Genomic DNA, 6,000 nt, shown 5'->3' with positions numbered 1-6,000 from the left:
GGACCGGATTTTGCATTAGATTACCGGTGAAATGGTTTGAATGACAAGACAAACAAAACAAACCAGAATAAAATTTTAAACAAACTGGACAAAACTTAAACAGACCGCTATGACGAAATGAAAATACAAGAAGGTTTGACACAAGACAATATCCGGATTACAACCCTAAGAATAATCCAGACAACAGAAATGACAACAAAATACGCCACCACAAGCTTCTCTCTTGCTAACCAAGGAACGGAGCGTCCTCCTACTTTATCAAAATTGGCATCTTAGCCACTGAGCTTCGCATCAGTATTGTCCAGACCATTGCCAACTTCAATATCATCAACTTTAGTCAACAAGTCCCAATAGGATTCGAGTGCTTCTGTTATCAGGCCTGATCCCCACAAAGTGTGCTTTTGGGTCTTGTATTTCCGGCTTACCACAAACCAACCACCTTAACTTTATTTGTGATTCAAAACAAAATAGGTTAGAATGGACTCAGTCGGTCCTCATTATTAACAACATCTTTTCTTTTTTTTTTTTCTTTTTTTTTTCATTTTTCTTTTTTTTTCTTGATTTTTTTCGATTTCTTTTTTCTTTTCTTTTTCTTTCTTTTTTTTCATTTTTCCTTTCTTATTTTTTTTGTTGTGGTTGAATCTTATGGAGATTGCCTATGTATCATGACCCCGCATGAATCAGACCTCGCGTAGTTCGTGACCAATAAAGACAAACAATACTCAACATTTTTTTTAATTCATATTAAAACAAACTGGGTTTCAAAGGTTTAAAGATGACCTACAAACTTGGAAATCAAACAACCCGCATATTCATATCAAAAGATTTACAAACTCAAAAACAAACGGCCATCTTCCTTTCCCCGTTTGTCAAATGCAACCAAACAGCTATTTTGCAAATGTGGCCCCTACCAATTCTCACATGAATTTTAAGGTCGGGGAGGATTATTTTATGACACTTTACCAACTTGTCCATTCTTTTACGAAAATAACCTTTCGACAACTGAAAGATACTCTAAGGCAATTTCGGCAAGAACGGTTTAAGACGCGGCCGAAGCTGGCTCGGCTTATTATGACAAAATTCAAACGGTATTCACCTGACCGCCAACTCTTTGTTTTTTTTCTCTTTTAAAATTATAATAAAAACCTGGTGTTGCAAACACGGCCCTTCAGCGCCTCGGGGACGAAGATTTATAAGGCTGTGTGGGTCAATTAGACCAAAAATCCTAAACATGACCCAAAAGTGGCTGTTTATGCAAAGTCAGCCTTCTGGCGTTCCTTTCGAGAACATTCGGCTATTTATGACATAACAACATCACCTGACTTATTTATGACTCTTTTTATCGTTTTTCAAATTGGAAAACTCAATATTGCAAACACGGCCTTTCAACATCTCGGGGACTAAGATTTTTAAGGCTGTGTGGGTCAACTGGACCAAATCTTAAATATGACCCAAAAGTGGCTGTTTATGCAAAGTCAGCCTTCCAGCGTCCCTTTCGGGAACATTCGGCTATGTCTTGATAAAACAGCGTCACCCGACTTCTTAGAAATTTGACATATATATTTTTGCTATTTTTTTTTGTTAAAGGGGAAGTTGGACATCACCCGACTTATTTATGACAAAATTAAAAATCTTGACATGTTTTTTTTTTGTTTTTTTTTATTTTTTTTTGGCTTTTTAGCAAAAGGGGGGTTGGACCCGATGAGGGTTGCCTACGTATCTCACATCCGGTGAGAATCAAACCCGCGTAATTCGGGCAAATTAACCGAACTATTTTAAAACATGACTCTTTTCCATTTTTATTTTTTGGCATTTCATAAGCGAATACAAACTATTTTTAGCAACGAGACTCTTTTTTTTCTTTTTCTTTTCAACAAATAAAACAGCCTATTTTTCCAAGATAAAAATAACAGACTCTTTTTTTTTCTTTTTCATTTTCCACAGACAATAAAACAACCTGTTTTTCAAACTAAAATAAAAACTTTTTTTTTATCCTTTTCTTTTTCAACAACCAACTTTCCAAAAATAAAAGACTTTTTTTTTCTATTTCTCTTTGCTTTTTTTTTTAGTAAAACAAAATAAAACATTTTTTTTCTCAAAATTTCGGCAGAGTTTCGCCAGTAATTGGTCATTGATTTTTTTTCTAAAATAATAAATTAACTCCCTAACTGATATATTCTTTTTTCCTTTTTTTCTTTTTTTTTCTTCAATTTTCCAACATTCTCGAGATTCAGAAACCGGTCAACATGCAAGTTCGAAACAAATATATGTACAGAGCAAGTAGGATGCATCAGAATGGTCTTTTCATTTCAGGTTGCTAGTCCTAGACGGACCCAACCCCTGTGTTGAGTCCCCTAAGTCAAATGCAACGTGATGCAAATAAGCGTTCCTACTAGGGATCCGGCATGAACGGGATTTGTTTATTTATTTCAGAGTCGCCACTTGGGAGATTTAGGGTGTCCCAAGTCACCAATTTTAATCCCGAATCGAGGAAAAGAATGACTCCATATTACAGTCTGCGCACCAGAAATCCGGATAAGGAATTCTGTTAACCCGGGAGAAGGTGTTAGGCATTCCCGAGTTCCGTGGTTCTAGCACGGTCGCTCAACTGTCATATTTGGCTTGATTATCTGATTTTATACATGTTAAACCTATGTGCAAAATTTAACTTTCAACCGCTTTTATCATTTACTGTTATTTTTATCAAGAATTGCAACGTTGTGAAAATGTATCTCGAACCGCGTTATAATCAATGTACTCGTGGTCGTCGACACACTTTGACTCCGTTGAGATTTGGATTTGGGTCACATCAATGTGCACCCGAGTTTAAGAAAATTAAATTATCAAAGGCGCGCCTAAAGCGACTAGCGTATTATTATTTATGGGTAAGACCGTGGAATTCACTAAACAGTCTATCCCGAATTCTAAATACTCAATTAAACATTTATCGAGGGCCCCGCAATTGATGCGTTTTATTGGGCGAGGCTCATCTCATTTTATTTTTAAAAAAAGGTCAGTCCTAAAATGCCTACATTTTTTATTTGAAATTTGTCTCTACAAAATAAAAGAGAAAATATCTTAATTTATTTACATGTTATTACCTAGTTACATTATACTAGGCATGTTCTCAGTTTGTCAAATTAAAAAAAAACTTAGAAATCTAATTTTTATCCTAGACCATTTACATGCTGAAATTAACCAATATTATTTAACTAAACAATATTCCTACCAAGTTCCTACTAGATGGCCTATTCGTTTGATTTTTTTTTTTACTCGACGGAGTTACTATACCATTTATTTATTTTTTGCAATATATATAGATAGTTCATCCGTTAAGCTATCGCCGGATGTTCCACTATATGTATTAAATAGCTACATGATTCTGATTTTTGCAAGCTAAATAATTTATACATACAAATAAAATTCAGAATATAATTAAATATAATTCAGAATTTCAACTCTTCATTTTTTGTATTCATGCTTCATATTTCGGTTTACAATAACCTGTGTGTCAGTTGTGTACCTGATATTAGAAGCAAAAGAAAATGAAGATGAGAATCAGCAGCAGTAATAACAATACAGCACAGCAACAACAGCCCAGCAACAGTAACAACCCAGTAACATACCGGTGAAGTAGTAATCCCAAAACAAATGCTTCCAACTTTTATGAAACAACCACAATTAATGCTGATTTCAAACAATGAAAGAAAGCAGAAGATTTTTTTTAGTTTTTTTTTTTATATTTGAAAGTTTGAATATTTTTCGGAATTTTTCTCTTTCTTAAATATTCAACTCTTTTTTTTCTCTGTTTGTGTTTTTCTGTTCTGTCTATCTGTTCTTTTTCAGATTCGTTCCTCTCTGTTATTTTTTTTCTCCTCTCTCTTATTCTCTTTCTGTGTGTCTTCTCTATCTGGAAAGTGATACAAATGAGAGAGTCTTATCGGTGAAAATCTTCACGGACACCATAAGGCGATGAAAGCTGAGAGAAAAACCCAAAATGAGAGAGGCTTGATAGTGAAAACCCTTCGGGCACTACAAGTCGAATAAGATTGAGAATCAGATGGGGAATTGCCAATTGAAGATCTTGAAAGATGATTGGCGGTAGAGGATAGGCCACATGCGCATGTCATGACCATTAGAGTCGGTATCTGCATTTGATAGATTTTTATTCTTTTGTTAAAGAGTCATTTTTTCCTTTGTCTTTTTATTCTGTTCCCTTTTATCTTTTTCCTTTCATAGAAAAATCCCCAATAGAGTCTGTTTGGTCAGAACAAGTGTGAATTGACTTCAAAATATGCCATCAGCTTTCCAATTATGCAAGATGAGATCTGACTAGTACATCCAAGTGGTATAGTCAGCAAGGAACAAGCGCGAGGCCAGTGTCAAAAAGATATCCCCAGCAAAAGGGAATTGACAAAAGGATTGACGAGTGTCAAGAGGGATATCCTTGCCAAAATCAAAGGTTATAAACCTCAAGGCCAAGGCCCGCGAACAAAGCAAGGAGAGCAGTGAGCATGATTTGGGAAATTCATACTAGACTAAAAGGTCGGAGAAATGCCAGTTTCCGAGCTATGCCACAAAAGAAGAAGGATATCCCCTGCAGAAAGGGATTATCCCCAGCAAATAATATCATCCCCAACAAGTTTTGGAACGCAGAGCAGGGAAGGAGAAAGGGAAAATCCATCCCAGTAGGCGTATCAAAACCAACCACCATGTTTTAAACTAACAAATTTTGTTTAAATTGAAACAGGTAAAGGAAATGGCATTAATGACAGAAATGCATGCCATAAAGGAGACTGTCAAACTGGGGCAGAAAATTTTCCTTTCATTTGGAAAATTTTCTGGAAATCAGGTACCCATTCGAGAAAGAATAAAGATAACATCAGTCTCAAGGGAAGTGGTCTTTGAACCAGTGTAGCCCCAATATAATAAGTTTCAATGGAGGAAGTTGTTCCCCAGCAGACAGAACAAAGGGATGACACTTGTGCTCAGAAAAGCAAAAGCCATTATCATCCCCAGCAGCTTCCAGAAGAATGAAGCATCGATTGGAAGGGATAAAATTCCCCAGCAGCGTTATCCTCAACAACGTTATCCCAAGAAGATAACACTTCTATCCCCAGCAGTGTTGAAAAAACAAAACACCAAAAAAAAATCAAAAAAAAGAAGAAAAAAAAAATTTGAATTTGAAGGAGGGGAAGAAAGGAGACTCCCCCAGTGGTATTATCCCCAGCAAGCAAGAACAAAGCAGCGCAAAGGAAAAAGAAAAGAAAAGAAGAAATTGCAAAGGTAAGTTTCTCAAATCATTGATCTTTACATTTTCCTCTTAGGATAAAAAGTCCTAATCTGATGAATTTCCCTCCCGATACAATCTTGGTCCGATGAAATTTTTCTCCCAAGATAAGATATCAAATCTTAGTCTGATGAAATTTTCTCCTAAGATACCAAATCTTAGTCCGATGAATTTTTCTCCTAAGAAAGAAATCTTAGTCCGATGAATTTTTCTCCTAAGATATCAAATCTTAGTCCGATGAATCTTTCTCCTAAGATAGAGATCTTAGTCTGATGAATTTTTCTCCTAAGATATCAAATCTTAGTCCGATGAATCTTTCTCCTAAGATCACAACAAAATGGGCCTAGTTTGATGATTTATCTCCTAGAGTCAAAATCTTGGTCCGATGAAATTTTTCTCCCAAGATAGTATAATAAAATCTTAGTCGGATGAATCTTCTCCTAGGATTAAAATCTAGTCTGATGAATTTTCTCCTAGGATAATTTGAAAAAAAAAATAAGTTTGAATTTGAAAAAAAAAAAGTTGTTGAAATCAGGAGCCCCCCTGAAGAATAGAATGGCGATGTATTGGTTGAGGTCAGGAGCCCCCCTGAAGAATAGAATGGCGATTTATTGGTTGAAGTCAGGAGCCCCCCTGAAGAATAGAATGGCGATTTATTGGTTGAAATCAGGAGCCCCCCCTGAAAAACAGAATGACGTTTTATTTTTGAC

Source organism: Nicotiana sylvestris, chromosome 3 (assembly GCF_000393655.2).
Source record: "Nicotiana sylvestris chromosome 3, ASM39365v2, whole genome shotgun sequence".
NCBI lineage: Eukaryota > Viridiplantae > Streptophyta > Magnoliopsida > Solanales > Solanaceae > Nicotiana > Nicotiana sylvestris.
The sequence above is the reverse complement of the archived record's forward strand: the minus strand, read 5'-3'. Positions refer to the sequence as shown.